This window comes from Cnephaeus nilssonii (genome assembly GCF_951640355.1).
Source record: "Cnephaeus nilssonii genome assembly, chromosome: 20".
NCBI classification, from domain to species: domain Eukaryota; kingdom Metazoa; phylum Chordata; class Mammalia; order Chiroptera; family Vespertilionidae; genus Cnephaeus; species Cnephaeus nilssonii.
Genome location: NC_137091.1, coordinates 46,965,357 through 46,982,601, shown reverse-complemented (window position 1 = coordinate 46,982,601; position 17,245 = coordinate 46,965,357).

The following is a 17,245-nucleotide window of genomic DNA, read 5'->3' as shown; positions in this document are numbered from 1 at the left end:
TTGTGGTGGCATTAATAGTGCTTCTTAAAGGTCCTGTTGCGACACTTAAGACTGCAAATCCTTTGTTATCCGATAGTCTCTGAAGGTTCCATCTCTTTTCTGTTTCCAAAGAGTTGCTGGTTTGAAGAGATTAGGAAAGGCTTAAGGAACAATGCGTTCATGACCTTCTAATCGCAAAATTTTCAGATATGGAAACCTCTCTTTTGTGTGTTTTTCCATAAGCTCTCTTTCCACCGTCACTAATTTAGCAGCATCATCTGCAACTGTTCTTAATATCATCACATGTCCTATTCCGTCATTTATCAGGGCCATCATGACCACATAGGGACTCATCTCTGCAAAGGTAGAGAACAGCTTAAGTTGCGTGATGAATGCTTGAGAGGTCTTTCCGGGAAGTTTGTCATCTGGTATGAACAAGAGAATGTTCAATATCTTTTGGTCTAATCCTTCCTGACTCATCCAATCTGCTGTTCCTTTAATATCCAAAGTTGGATCTAACTCGATAGCAGGAGCTTGTTTGTTGGGAAAGATAGTGGCATATAAGGCGTTGAATCTTTTATTTATCTGCGTTTTCGGATTCTGTTGCGGTCTCCTGGTGACATGAAACATAAGACATAGTGCAATTTTTACAATTTTCTTTTTTTTTTAAATATATATTTTATTAATTTTTTACAGAGAGGAAGGGAGCGGGATAGAGAGTTAGAAACATCGATGAGAGAGAACCATCGATCAGCTGCCTCCTGCACACCCCCCACTGGGGATGTGCCCGCAACCAAGGTACATGCCCCTGACCGGAATCAAACCTGGGACCCTTCAGTCCTCAGGCCAACGCTCTATCCACTGAGCCAAACCAGTTTGGGCAATTTTTACAATTTTCAAGTTGATCTCGGAATCACTCTCCACTGAATGGTCCCACCGTGCATCTCTTCCATCTTTCCCTGGCACACCTCTATCCGGTTTGATGTGCTTTTCGAAGGGCTTAGATGGAACCTCATAGAGCAATGGAAACATGGCCAACAGACAGGAAGTGTTGATGGATATCGTTCCTCCACATGTGAAACTTGACGTCTTCATGGGTTCAAGAAGCCCCATTGTAGCAGCCATCACTACATGAGCTCTTGGAGGGATGTACACATCCGCACTTCCAACTGCCAATATCTCCACGTGTGACGCCATAGAGTCCGTGAACCATTCTTTTAATAGCTGTAATGAGTAAATTGCATTTGTTAAGTGTGGTGTTTCATAAATCTTGACATGTGCATGAAAATGACCATCATTAGCCGAAACCGGTTTGGCTCAGTGGATAGAGCATCGGCCTGTGGACTCAAGGGTCCCAGGTTCGATTCCGGTCAAGGGCATGTACCTTGGTTGCGGGCACATCCCCAGTGGAGGGTGTGCAGGAGGCAGCTGATCGATGTTTCTCTCTCATCGATGTTTCTAACTCTCTATCCCTCTCCCTTCCTCTCTGTAAAAAATCAATAAAATATTAAAAAAAGAAAAAAAAATGACCATCATTACACTCAATTATGTTCATATCTGTGAGTATGTAGTTGCTTTATGAGTTCATTTAATCTGTTTGCTATTCTTCACAGCTTTCCTAGTAACCATGGATTTGCTTTCCATTTTAATAAAGAACTTGGCTTTTCTTAAGTATTTTTCACCTTTATTTATTATTTTATAAATTCTTAGAGACTTTTAAAAGATATATTAGTAGCTCATCTTTTTTTCTTTTTTCTTTTGATAGACATTCTTTTTGTTGTTGTTAATCCTCACCAGAAGATATTTTTCCATTGATTTTTTTTGGAGAGTGGAAGAGAGAGGGAAAGACAGAAATATTGATGTGAAGGAAACACATCAATTGGTTGCCTCCTGCATCAGCTGTGACCATGGCTCGGGCTGGGAAGGAGTCTTCAACCAAGGTCCTTGCCTTTGACTGGAATCGATCCCAGGAGCCTTTGGTCTGCAGGCCGATGCTCTATCCATAGCCAAACCGGCTAGTCCTCTGGTGGATATTCATATCTTTGAATATACCACCATCATGTACATTTTTTTTTTAGGTTTTTAAAGTAACATTTATTTTTTTATCGTTAACATGTGCATATATAGGAAACTGAAAAACACAAGCAAAGAACAAAGCCATCCATAATCACAAGCAGTTTACAGTCTGATGTGTTCTTCTAAGTCCTGTGTATCTACACAACTAAGCTTTCATTTTTATGTAATTAAGATGGTACAGTTAGGTATCATGCTTTCTCACACATCATGAATATTTACCATTTCAAAGTCCCAAAGCTATGAGTATTTTGATAACCAAGAATACCCTACATCAACTCAATCTGGAAGAAATTGTAATCCTGCCTTACTTGGTGACAAAAATTTCATAAAGGACAAAAATAGCAACAGACCTCTAGATAAAAGATACAACGTTACAATGAAAATACTGCATTCCCTTAATGTTCCATTAAAAATGAGACCCAATGCAAGAGTACACAAAGTATAATGCTTCCAAGAGAATTATGATTTATACTTTATTAGCAAGATGGCAAGTTTTGACTGAAGTACTTAACAACATATTCCTATAGCACAGCCTAAAGAGATGCACGCACATCAGTGGTTATCACCACAATGTGAATATGAGCACATCCACACACACCCCTCGCATGAACAAGTCCTGATGTCCATTTCTCAGATGGTTCAAGAACTCCATGTCCAAGATGCCTCTTTTCTAACAATTATAACAAAAAGGTATTTACAAATTGGTTAATTCACTAGCTCTACTTTTTATCAGACATTATCACCTCCGGACATCTAAAAAGCTCCAATGTTGCAAAACAAAGCAACTTGTCCACAATAAACACAGGAACTTTACAAAAATGCATATAGACCTATAGTTATAACCTAAAACTTTCTTCTAGGTATGGAGATATTAGCAAAGAGCCCTTCCCGTCACCCTTCCTCTTCTCCCTTCTCCACCACATCAGTGACTAAATACAGAACACCTGGCTCCAAGAGGTGGATTAACAAAGACATGGCCCCTGTTCAAGGATGACGCACAAATTCATGAAGCATTCCATTTTTTTTTATCTAAAAGTATTTTATAAAAAGATATTGGAAAAACAAAGATGGATAGTAGAATTTTACTCATTTTGTACCTTTTTTGCTTTAGGAAATAAAAGTTTTTTTGTATTGAAATAATATGTTTTAATTTATTTACTTTTTAATAAATATTTTAGTGTATTTTTAAATCATTTTTATGGATTTCATAGAGCAAGGGAGAGGGAGAGAGAGTTAGAAACATGAATGAAGATAGCCCAGCCATATTGGATCAGTGGATCCACATGGATCTATGATCCAGGAGTTCACAGTTCCATTCCCAATCAGGACACATACCTGCGCCCCAGACTAAATCCCCTAGTATGGGGAATGCAAGAGGCAGCTGATCAATGAGTCTCTCTTATTATTCATGTTTCTCTCTCTCTCCGTCTCCTGGTACCCCATCCTCTGCCTGCGGAGACATTCCCAGGCCAGGCATTGCTCATTCGCCCGATGCCCACAAGCACCTTTGTCTTCAGGAGCATTTTAGTGAGAAATGGGACCTATAAGAAGCCACTGACTCTGCTGCAGGGAGGCAGGTGCTGTGGGCACTCAGGGCTCATTGTGGTGGTGCCCCACCTGGGAATCTCCAGGGGACTCACTTGAGTTCCCTGAATCTCAATTGGCTGAATGTGACATGCAGATGATTGATGGCGCTTACTTTATTGCCAGGATTCCAGGATAAGATTTTTGAACATTTTCTCTTTTTTTTAAAAAAAATATATATTTTACTGATTTTTTTTACAGCGAATAAGGGAGAGGGATAGAGAGTTAGAAACATTGATCAGCTGCCTCCAGCACACCTCCTACTGGGGATGTGCCTGATACCAAGGTACATGCCCTTGACCTGAATCAAACCTGGGACCCTTCAGTCCCAAGACTGATGCTCTATCCGCTGAGCCAAACTGGTTAGAGCAAGCATTTTCTCTTTTAATTCTCATAACAACTAGGCAAGAAGGAGGAAATTACATGGAGGATTATCAGTTTTTCCTGGGACACATCAGACTGAAGACAGATTTATAAACACAATTTAGAGCAGACCCAGAACCCAGCAAGCTAGAGCTTTCCCATTGCTTTCAGAGAACAGAAGGAAATGCTCAAGGCTTAGGTAACTTGGTTTTTACTGTGTGGGTATGTGAGTGTGTGCTTAATCCTGACCTCAGGGTGTTTTTTCTTTTTATTTTACCCACCCCCGCCTTCCCCTCTGACATTCCATACTCCATTCCATGATTCCAAGTCTCTGAATTCATTCCATTTATCACGTTTTTTGTTTAGATTCCATATATGAGTGAGATGAAGTTATACTGTCTTTCTCTGACTGACTTATTTCACTTAGCATGATGCTCTCCAAGCTGGGTGAAAGGGTAAAAGTTTATCCTTTTTTATTGCTCCATAGTATTCCATGGTATACTTGTACCACAGTTTTCTTTCATTTTTAAATTTTATTGATTTTTTACAGAGAGGAAGAGAGAGGGATAGAGAGTTGGAAACATCAATGAGAGAGAAACATCAATCAGCTGCCTCCTGCACATCACCTACTGGGAATGTGCGGGCAAGCAAGGTACATACTCTTGACTGGAATCGAACCTGGGACCCTTGAATCTGAAGGCCCACACTCTATCCACTGAGCCAAACCGGGTAGGGTCAAGCTGACTTCTTGCCAGGATTCCCCGGTTAGATATTTAAATATTTTCTCTCTTAATTCTCACAACAACCTGGAAAAGTGGAAACTCATCAAATTCCTGGGGGGAAAAAAATCAGTATCAGAGAAATCAAGTCAGCTCCCCACGTTTACAGCACAGACAAGTGTCAGATTCAAGGGGCTGGATTTTAGCCATTATTATCTCCAGCGTCAGACACAGACTCTACCACTGATGAGCAGCCCTCACTGGAGCAGGTGCAGGAGGAGGACAAGGGTGGCTCAGCTGCAGCTCCTGTTTCCTTGGTTGCAGTTATGTGTTTCCTCCCATTCCCTTTACATCTCAGGGCTCTTACCCTTGGCCTCCCTGTGTGGAGAGGAACGCCATCATTTCTCAGCTGCAGTGGTTTTTCCAGGGGAACCTTCTTTCAGAGTGAGCTGCTCTTTGCCTCCCTTTTGATCCCAGCACAGTTTGACCTTCAGGAGACCTCAGTAATTTGAACTGGATCTCTGTCTCTCCATCAGCAACTACTTGACTTTCCCAATTCCTGCACGGTTAAAGTTTAACTCAAGGGACGCCTTAGATGAACGCCCTTTGTCCCAAGTGGATCCCTTTCCTGGGATCCACTTGGGACAAGGATATATTCCTAGAAGTGAAGCACTGGATCAAATGCAGTTCCATATTAATTTTTTTGTGAAAACACCAAACTGATTTCCATAATGGCTGTAACAATTTGCATTCCCACCAGCAGTTCCCTGAGGGTGTGGGCTGTGAGGATTGGCGGACCGATCACAGCCTGCAGGGAGGACGTCACAGCCTCATTGGGGGCTTTTTCCCACATCCTCCCCAGCACTTGTCCTTTGTTGATTTGCTGATGGCAGCCATTCTGACAGTGGTGGGGTGATACCTAATTGTTGCTTTAATTTGCATCTCTCTGGTGATCAGTCACTTTGAGCATTTTTCATGTGTCTCTGGGCCATCTTATCCACACTGCAGCCCAGGCAGAGCTGACACTTTGGATGGCATCAGAAGCAGATGCTCTTAATTATGAGTGTCTGTTTGTGACATTAACTTTGTATAATGGATTCAATGGAGGCAGGTTAAATCAAGATAGAGAATTGAGCAACCTCTCCCAGCTACAGTTACCCTGAAGGAGACACAGCCAAAAGTCCTGAATGAAGAAACAATGCCTGACCTTCAGAAAGAGCAGGTCCTGTAGAAAGATATGCAAAACCAGCCACAGCAGGTGCAGGAGAAACAAACTTGCCCCAGATATCACCTCCCCTGAAGGCGCTAGATGACCCTGAGTATACTTGGTGTGTTCTTGGGCTGTTTGACCCTAAATCCAGTCCTTGAGTCAAATGAGAAACACCTGACCTGGACCTTGGAGGGGAGAAACTACATTACCCACAAGGCCACGCATGGAATGCCACAGGCTCAACCAATGGGGGCTCAGAGAAGGCATTGCCTTTGGCCGCTTCTTTAGGGCGGGACTAGTAGTCCTCTTGGCGGGAATTTGTCTTCTCACGTTATCAGCTCAGGCTGTCCGGAGTTCCTGGGGTCAGCGTCTGGTGGAGAAGGTGGAGAGTGGTGTTGCCCGCCAGTCAATGGACGGAGCCTCCCGTGGTGCTCACAGCTCACACTGCGGATTGAAGTTCGGAGTCACCGCCCGGACCCAGGCCAGGGCCGGGACAGGCACCGCCATTCCTGGAGCGGCTTCTACTCCGGCCGCTCCCGCCCCGCTCGGCCCACAGAGAGTAATGGCGGCGCCCGCTCTGAGGAAACGTGCTGAGGTGAGTTCCTGTCCCCCAGGCCTCACTTCCTCCTTCACAGACACCACAGACTGAGGGGCATCTGTCACGTCCTGCAGCTCAGACCCGCGTGGAGGACCGTGAGGAAGGCGGAGGGGAGAGAGGAGCGTTGTGGCTTCTGAGGCACAGCCAGTGCAGGGCGCAGAGGACAGGGCTGACTGGCATCTGAGGTTCCCTGAGGGTGTGGGCTGTGAGGATTGGCGGACCGATCACAGCCTGCAGGGAGGACGTCACAGCCTCATTGGGGGCTTTTCGGGATGTGGGGTCCATTTGGGGCCGGGGGTGGTCCTGGGTCTCCTGGTAGACAAGCTCTCTTTGGATGCCATTTGCCAATTTTATGGGTGAGTTCAGAGAGATCCAGTGGCATTGGACCAGGAAGGGAGCAGAGCTGAGGGAGTGAACCTGGTACTGAAGATGGGAAGAGGTTATTAACGTAAAAAAACCATTGAAACCTGTGAAGAATTTTTGTGAGTTTATTTGAGCCAAACTGTCCACATATGCCAGGAAGCAGAACCTCAATAAACTGAGATAAGTCACCCCCGAATGGCGGGTTACATTTGTATGTATACATTGCAGTCACAAGAGGGACATAGGTGAGTTACATGAAATTCATTGGTGATCGATTAAGGAGGTGGGATAAACCAAAGTGATGGGAAATCCCTGGGATTGGATAAAAAGTAAAATGGTGGACACATACTTAGGTGGGTGCAGGAATAATTAACATGATAATGAAGGAATTTGTGGTATTTGTCCTGTCACCCACCACATTTGGTTGTGCCTCAGGCCCTCCAGAAAAAGGGAAGTTACAAGTTACTCAGACATTTCATGGGTATGTAATCATAGTTGGAAAACCACAGATAGGCTCAGTTAAGGAAAAGGTTGCCCTTGTTAGTGAAGATACCGGCCTAGGAGGTAACTTCCCACCATCACTGTGTTTAGTTAAAGTTTAATTTCAGACCATCCTTTGGTTCCTTTAGGTCTCTGAGTTTGCAGGACTGCCATGCAGGCCTCCCCTGAGCTTGTCAGGTCAGCATGTGGCCCCTTTGGTCCACAAGGTTAAAGGTTACCCAGTGGTGTGCACATCTGGAGGAAGTGTGAACCGATTTTTCCCTGGTGTGTGGACTTAAAGGTGAAGCATAAACCCAGGCTTGGCTGTGTCTTGGAGGCATGATGTAGGAGACTGCAGTGGTATTGCTTGGCAGGAAGGGTTGGGGCACTGCAGGCATCGCCCAGACCTTAAATGGCATTGCTGTCTACCCTCCCCTCCCCCAATCCTTCCAACCTAAGGCAGCTGCTCTGCTGAGGTCAATTCCAGTGAGTAATGGGACTGTGATGAGAGAGCAGCCTGCACTGGCATTAGGGCCTGGTGTCCACACTAACCGGGTGCCCTGGAGGAGGTTGAGGGGGGGGAAGGTGTGTCAGGAGTAGGAGTGGGGGTTCTCAGAGAGGCAGCTCTGGTGTCAATTGTCTCCATTCTGACAGGTTGGCATGACCTTTGAGGACATTTCCCTGTACTTCTCCAGGGAGGAATGGAGCCTCCTTGATTAGGGTCAGAGACAGCTGAACCTGAATGTGATGCTGGAGAACTTTGAACTTGTATCCTCCCTGGGTAAGACTCTCACTCTCACCAGTGACCTGGACTTGGGTTTGCGATTTCCCAGGCCCCATCCCCCAGGGTGTGCTGTGTCCTCCCATGTAGACTGTGGTTCTGCTTGTTTTTCCAGGTTCCTGGGTAGTTGCTGTCCTGGGGAGGGTGGGTCTGTATCCGCTGCTCCCTTATTTCCTGAAGTCCCAATTCTCCCCGCTGTACTACGTTCACAGGGAAGGACTTGTGGTTGGTAGTGTTGGAGGAAGCCTGAGGGATTCCACTTTTTCTGTGAGGAAAGCATTTTCTATATTCCTTTTGGTCATTTGTACCTATTTTTTTTTGAAGAAGCGTTTCTACATCCTTCTCCTGGTTAATACCTATTTTTTTAAAAAATTTCTTTATTGATTAAGGTGTCACATATTTGTCCTCATCCCCCCATTCCCATCCCACACCCCTCCCCATGGATGCCCCCACCCCCTGTTGAACTTAACCATTGGTTAGGCTCATATGCATGCACACAAGTCCTTTGGTTGATCTCTCCCTCCTCCCCCAACCCTCCCCTATCCTTCCTCTGAGGCCCAATAGTCCGATCGATGCCTCCTTGTTTCTGGTTCTGTTCTTGTTCATCAGTCTATGTTGTTCATCATTTCCCCTAGATGAGCGAGATCATGTGTCACTAGAGATATACTTATAAGAACTGGATGTGAGACGAGCAATAATAGTTATGCTGACAGGCAAATGAATCAGTCTGTAGTGAGTTTCTTTCTGGACCAACAGTTCTTTTGAGACCCAATATCAATGTCCACCAGTTCCTTATGTGTACATGTCGGCACTGACCCCTCAGCTCTGGATGGTGGACAAATGGTGGTAATGCAGGTCCGACTCCCTCTGGTTTGGTCTCGGCCGGTCCCAGGGGCACGGCTTCACCCAGACCCAGGGGGTGCGTGGCCTCACCCGGACCCAGGGGGTGCGTGGCCTCACCTGGACCCAGGGTCGTGTGGCCTCACCCGGATCCAGGGGCCCACGGCCTCACCCGGACCCGGGACCCAGCCTCACCCGGATCCAGGGGCACACGGCCTCGCTCAGACCTGGTATCTAGCTTCCCCCGGACCCAGGGGCGCGTGGCCTCTCCCAGACCCAGGGTCGTGTGTCCTCACCCGGATCCAGGGGCTCTCGGCCTCACCCGGACCCGGGACCCAGCCTCACCCGGATCCAGGGGCACACGGCCTCGCTCAGACCCAGGATTCAGCTTCACCCGGACCCAGGAGCGCATGGCCTCACCCGGACCCAGGGGTGCGTGGCCTCTCCCGGGCCCGGGACTCAGCCTCACCCGGATCCAGGGGCACATGGCCTCGCCTGGACCCGGGATCTAGCTTCCCCCGGACCAAGGGGCGCGTGGCCTCACCCGGACCCGGATCTAGCTTCACCCTGACCCAGGGGTGCGTGGCCTCACCCGGACCCAGGGGCGTGTGGCCTCACCCGGACCCAGGGACGCGTGGCCTCTCCCAGACCCTGGGGCGCGTGGCCTCACCTGGACCCAAGTGCGCGAGGCCTCACCCGGACCCGGGACCCAGCCTCTCCCGGATCCAGGGGCATACGGCCTCGCCTGGACTCGGGATCTAGCTTCCCCCGGACCCAGGGGCGTGTGGCCTCACCCGGATCCGGGATCTAGCTTCACCCGGACCCAGGGGCGCGTGGCCTCACCCGGACCCAGGGGCGTGTGGCTTCACCCGGACCCAGGGGCGTGTGGCCTCACCCAGACCCAGGGGCGTGTGGCCTCACCCGGACCCAGGGACGCATGGCCTCTCCCAGACCCTGGGGCGCGTGGCCTCACCCGGACCCAAGTGCGCGAGGCCTCACCCGGACCCGGGACCCAGCCTCTCCCGGATCCAGGGGCATACGGCCTCACCCAGACCCGGGATACAGCTTCACCCGGACCCAGGGGCGCATGGCCTCTCCCAGACCCAGGGTCGCATGGCCTCACCCGGGTCCAGGGGCGCACGGCCCCACCCGGACCCAGGTACCAGCCTCACCCGGACCTAGGGGCGCATAGACTCACCAGGACCCAGGGGGGCGGCCCCACCCAGACCAGGGACCCAGCCTCACCTGGACCCAGGGGCGTGCGGCCTTACCCGGATCCAGGGGCATGTGGCCTCGCCCGGACCCGGGACCCAGCCTCACCCTGACCCAGTTCCCAGCCTCACCCGGACCCAGGGGCGCGCGGCCTCACCTGGACCCGGGACCCAGCGGGGTTTCGTCGTCTTGATCCCAATTCCTGTTGGTCAATTCCCTCTCAGCAATTCCTTCAGCCATTCTCTCAGAGCTCCAGGGCGGCTGCCGCAGAACTCGCCGGGCGGCGGGCTCGGCGAAGCTCTGGTGTGCCCGGTGCGCGGCGGCGGGCTGGTCCGGGGTGGCTGCGTCGGCCCTTGGGTCTGCAGCGGTGGCCGGTCACCGAGCGTGCGCACCTGGCCGCTTCCGGGGCGTTGAGATTCTTGAAGGACTCGGAGGTCAGCAAGCGCGGAGTCTCCCACCCCATGTCTCCCAGGGGCTCGTCTGTCAGTGCTCGGCAGCGAGTGGAGCCGTCCCCTCAGCCGGAGACCGCCGGGGGAACTGCGCTGAGCACGTTCCAGGCCGCCATTGTGTCGCCTGAGCCGTAGTTCTTAAAGTGTGATCTTTGGGTCACCGGCATCTGTCAGGTCCAGCCTGACGATTGAACAGGGCTGAGGTAGGGAGGTGGGAATTGAGAAATAGAAAGAATAAGAGAAATAAAAGCAAGAGAAACAACAGCGGGGTCAGGAGGTCCAGAACTCTCGAGAAGCTCTGGCAACTTTTATTAGTAATACAGTGCTTTTTATACATAAGACACTAAGCAGGGAATCACTCACAAGGAAAACATTCTTTGTTTCTCTAAAATCACTACTGGAGGGATAAGTTGAAGGACAGGTTTCTTGTTAAAATAATTCTCACTAGTTGGATACATATTTCTTGGTAAGCCATGAAAGTAGCTCTTATCCTACTGATAGCAGTCATATGAACAAACCCTGGGAAAGCTCTGTAGGCAGGGGTTGCTCTCGTTATACTGATTAGTTGCCATCCAAACAGGCCTGGGAAATCTGTGGGGGTAGGTGCCAGCCTTGCTAGCCCCTACAGGTGCAAGGACCGTGTCAGCTTACAGCCCGTTCCCCACAGATCCCCCTTCTCTGTCTTTTAAGAGAAGTTCATGTAGTCCTATTTGCAGGGACCGGATGCTGGATCTGATGGTGCAGAAGCAGACTGGAATTAAACAGAGAATAATGAGAGCAAGGATAACAATAATTAACAGAGACCAGGTGAATGACTGCAATCCATGAGAAGACATAAGGCTTAGAATTTTATCAAAAATATTCTGTGCCACTTCGCTAGGAGGCAACAGAGCAGAACTTAAATCATTAATAGCTTGAATCTCTCCATGTAATCTACTGATATCTAAAGTAAAGTTAGTCTGATCCCAAATTCCTAACAGGTGGTTGCGAACTCGATCCCAATGCCACATGGTACCATTATATTTTTTGGGGGTGACACAAATCCAATCAAACTCAGCATGACACCGAAGTGTAGAACGCACTTTTAAGCTGTGCATTTGATCTCCTATAAGGAGCACACCTTCTTCTAGTGCATTAAGCCTTTGTTCTATTTTCTTATCTATGAGCTCTTGAGCTCCTAAGGCATCTGAAACATTCTTTGCCAAGTTATTCACAAAATGAGCTGTGTGTATTTCTTGGGTTAAAGCTATAGCTGCAGTAGTGGCAGCAGAAATGAGGGAGACTAGAGCCACGAGGCCAGTAATAAGCACTCCGATGAACCTCTTAGGGCGGCTTAGCAAATTGTTCAGTTCTCTTAACACCTGAGAACCTGTATCTCTGTACCAGGGTCCAGTAATATTAACTGGAAGCATGACAAAGGAAGGTTGATGTAATACAACCACTTCATAACCAAAATTATATCTAGTTACACAGTTAGACAGGTTACAGCGAATACAAGTAATTGTATACAAGTTGTCCTTAAATACAATATTTACAATTCCAATAAGGAGAACATAAGGAGGAGGTACACAAGCAGTAAGACCGGTGACCACTGTAAGGTTATCATGATGTAAAGAAATGCTACCCAAAGCGGCCATAAGCTTGAATATTTCTAACTGTACCCCTCCTCGCCTGGTGGTGAGTATTTCTTCTACCCAGCCTCCAGGGGTCTCTCTAGCCTTAAACCTATTTCTGGTACATAATGGTTTGAAATAGGACCAATCAAGTAACTGAAAAGAATTGTTAACAGGAGTATGTACCACAGCCAATTCATGATGACAACGTCGCCAAGGGGGATACTTCAGAAAGGGACTGTAATTATTAGACAAACATGGAGGCAACTTGGGCTGGATACCCTGAAAGACAGTATGAGTGTTATCAGGCAGGCCATATATAGTAAGAAACCATTCTTGTCGTATCCACCTCTCATAGTTCTCAGGTTCTCCACCTTTGCTAATGCCATGGGTATACCTTGGTGAAGGTTCCACAGTAAGACAATTATTCTTATATTTAATGGCTGTGAAACATATGGGAACCCTAGTTGACCTTCCCTCATATCTATAATTTCCAACCCATTGAGGAGTAAGAAAATCTGCACTTGGCTGGCCCATGATATCTGTATTATTAACAAAAACTGGAATGCTGGGGTCATCCCAAGTCACAGCTCTGAGAAAGGGTGGATCTGGAATGTATGCCCAGTATGAAGTCTGAGCATTACAAACCTGAACAGCTAGAATTGACAGCATGGCAAGAAACAGAGTCTCAGCAGTTCGTTGTGCTCCTTGGTGATTGACCATGGCCTCGGCCTCCGCTGTCAGCTTCTTCAACTGTCCCCAGGTTGGTGGAGATGTCCTCCGAGTCATCCATGCTCTCTGTGGCGGCAGTGGCTGCACGGGCGCTAGTGGGCTGACTCGTAGTCTCTTGAATGGTGGAGTGAGTTCTTGTTCCACTTCGTCCTCCATCTTGACCTTGGAAGGACCGGACATAGCGGCTGGGGATCCAACGGGGCTCAGAGTCCCCTTCAGGAAATACACAAACAGACCCCCGCGCCCATATCAGAACAGGGTCGGGGCCATGCCATTGTCCTGTAAGTAAGTCCTTCCATTGTACCCGAGGGCGGGAACTGGACAGTGAGGACCACTGTCGTTCCGCCGCAGTTTTACCTTGAGCATCACCATTTAAAAAGTTAAGGGAATAAAGAGCTCTGTTAAGTATATTAGCAGGGGTATCTACATACTCCCCCCTTCCGTATTTTTTCAATTTGTCTTTTTAAAGTCTGATGAGCTCGTTCAACTATTCCCTGTCCTTGAGGATTGTATGGGATGCCTGTTTTATGCTGGATTTGAAAAGTAGCACAAAACTTCTGGAATGCTATACTTGTGTAAGCTGGACCATTGTCAGGTTTAATGGTATGGGGGATACCTAGGAAAGTAAAAGCTTGCAAACAGTGAGCAATAACATGTTTAACAGCTTCTCCTGTACGAGGGGATGCAAAAATAAAACCAGAAAAAAGTGTCAATAGAAACATGGACATAAGCTTGTTTTCCAAAAGATGGGATATGGGTTACATCCATCTGCCACAGTTGGCCTGATTTGTAGCCTCGCGGATTGACTCCTTCTGTGGGAGGAATGAATGTAGTTAGAGGGCATTGAGGACAGAGTTTAACAATTTGTCGAGCTTGTTCCTTTGTGATACGAAACTGCTGGCGCAGGCCACTGGCATTTTGATGATGGAGAGAGTGTGAGGCTTTGGCTGCGTCTAAAGGAGATAATGTAAGATAAGCAGTTTTAGTAAGTTGATCAGCGTAGGCATTCCCTGTAGAGAGAGATCCAGGTAAATCCATATGAGCTCTTATGTGACCAGAAACAGGGGTGAGAACGCTTCCTGAGTAAAGCTTGAACCTTTAGTAAGAGAGTAATTACTTCAGATCGATCAGTGTCATGTAAATTAGCAGTTTCTAAATGAATCATAATGCTTACAATATAACGAGAGTCTGAGTAAAGGTTAAATGCTTGAGTGGACAGTTTGCGTAAAGCTTGACGTACTGCTTCGAGTTCCACGCGCTGTGCTGAAGTATGATTAGTCTGAAAAACAAAGGATTGATTATTTATGACTAGGGCAGCTGTGCCATTACTGGAGCCATCAGTAAACACTAAAGCTGCATGAGAAATTGGTTTAGTCTTAACTACTTTAGGGAAAATGAAGGAATGCTCTGTAAAAAATTGTATGAGTTTATTAGATGGATGAGAGTCCACGGTACCGTGATAGCCTAGGAATGAAAGAGGCCATTTATCATCCATATGGAATAGCCATTGCCTTTGTTGAGCTTTATAAGGAACTACGATGGTATGTGGCTCCTGTCCAAAAAGTTCCAAAGATCTGAGACGTCCTGTAAAAACAAGATCTGCAACTGCTTCTGAATAAGGATAAACTACTTTTTTCGGGGAGGAGTGTAAATGAATCCACTCCAAAGGTCCCTGTTGCCATAAGAGGCCAGTAGGATATACTGGTGTAGCTAATACTAAATACAGCCATGGCTGTGAGTAATCAATTTTTTGTACAAATTATTTCTTTAAGGCAGCTTCTATGCGGCAGATGGCCTTACGAGCTGCGGGAGTGAGCTGACGAGGGGAGAGCGGGTCGCTATCTCCACGAAGAATATCAAATAAAGGTTTAAGCTCATTCGTAGTTATGCCGAAAGTTGGCCTAATCCAATTAACATCCCCTAAAAATTTCTGAAAATCATTTAAAGTCTCTAATTTGTCTATCCTGAGTTGAATTTTTTGAGGGTGGATTTTTCTTCCTTCTATGATATGCCCAAGATATAAGTAAGGATCTTGTCTTTGAACTTTCTCAGGTGCAATAATTAATCCAAATTTAAGAAGAGCCTGTTGCATGTCAGCATATACTTGTTCTAATTGGCATTCTGTATAGTGAGCTAAAAGAATGTCATCCATATAATGTATGATATAAGCCTGCGGATGTTTTTCTCAAACTCCGCGAATTGCCTGACTAACAAACTTTTGACACAGGGTAGGGCTATTAGCCATTCCCTGGGGCAATACCTTCCAATGATAACGGCGCATTGGTTCCTGAAAATTAGTAGATGGAACACTGAATGCAAATCGTTTGCAGTCAGAGGGATTTAAAGGAATAGTGAAAAAACAATCTTTTAAATCTAATACTAGTAGCTTCATCCCATTAGGGATTGCTACAGAGGAAGGGAGACCAGGCTGTAAAGGTCTCATAATTTCCATAGTTTTATTTATTTCCCTTAAATCCTGTAAAAGGCGCCAGTTTCCTGATTTCTTTTTTATGACAAAAATAGGAGTATTCCAAGGACTACTAGTCTCTTCTATATGCCCTAGCTGGAGTTGTTCCTGCACCAACTCATGAGCAGCTTGTAATTTTTCTTTAGAAAGGGGCCACTGCTCTACCCATACAGGGTCATCTGACTTCCAAGATATTTTGTCAGCTGTGTGGATAACAGGAGAAACAATGACCCCCCCCCCTAAAAATTTCCCTGAGCTGGGGCGGTAACAAGGGCAGCACTCAGAGCAGACAGAATGTCTCGTCCCCATAAATTCACAGGGATCTCTGGCAAGACATATGGCCGAAATAACCCAGAATGACCTTCATTGTCTTGCCACTTTAACATTTGTGAGCTCTGTAAAGGAGAGTTGGTCTGTCCTATTCCTTGAAGCTGTGTTATAGCTTCTCTATAAGGCCACTGTTTAGGCCAGTGGGCCAAGCTTATGACAGAAACATCTGCTCCTGTATCTAAAATTCCTGTAAATCTTTTTCCTTGTATAAGTAAAGTTTTCTCAGGCCTTTTATGAGAAATAGCTTGTACCCAATATGCCTTGTCCAAGGAGCCAAATGCCTTGGCCCCCCGAGACTCTGTGGAAAGTAGATTGCCTGTGTTAGGCAGAGGGAGCAGAATCAATTGAGCAATTTTCATATCTGAGGTGATAGTGATAATATTTCTGGGGGCACAGGCCATAATTTTAATTTCCCCTTCATAATCAGCATCAATTACTCCTGGAAAAACTTGTAATCCTTTTAAAGTTAAGCTGCTTCTACCTAGTAAAAGGCCAAACATCCCTTTAGGAGTAGGTCCATATACCCCTGTAGGGATGGCCTGTGGTCCCAATTCTGGAGTTAATACATATCGATTTATGGGTCCAAGGTCCAACCCGGCACTTCCAGGGGTTGCTCAGAATAACTCTAGTATCCGTTTTGCTCCCGGGGGCAGGCTGGGTGCTGTGCAGCCAGCTGGCCTTGAGGTGGCACAGGGGCAGGAGGGTAAACAGATAGTGCCCCCATTATTTGTCGGGGCTGGGCTGGCCCCTTCCGGAGTTTCCCGATTGCTGCTGAGACAAGAAATTTCCATGGGCATCTGCCCTAAATCTACACTCATTTGCCCAATGTTTTCCTTTTTTACATTTTGGGCATCGTCCAGGTTGTTTGGGACCTCTGTCATTTCCTTTATTAACTCCTTTATTGGAGGGACAGTGCTTTGCCATGTGTCCTGCTCCTCCACAAGTGAAACACTTGTATGTCTGACCTCTCCCTGTGCTGAACTGTTGCTGAAGAATTCCCTCAATGGTGGTTCCCTTTAATGCGGCTGCGATGGCAACTCCTTGTATATACGAGGGACCAATATCTGCACAAATGCGGATATAATCTGAGAGAGTCCCGTTTCTTTGATAGGGCCGCAATGCAGCTTGACCGGCAGCGTTAGCATTTTCATACGCCAACTGCTTGACTATTAACATGCCAGCCTCTCCATCCACCACTACTCGGCCAACAGCCTGTAACAGCCGAGAGACAAAATCCTGATACTTTTCATCTGGCCCTTGAATAATCTTTGAGAGCTCCTCTGTTTTTTGACCAGAGGTGGGAAGCTTTTTCCAGGCTCTGATCCCAGCTCCATTAATTTGCCCATAAGCTTCCTGGGGGTATTGAATTTGATTATGGGTATCAGCATAGGCTCCTTCTCCTACCAGCATTTCATAAGAAATATTAACTTGTGCAGCTCGATTACGAGC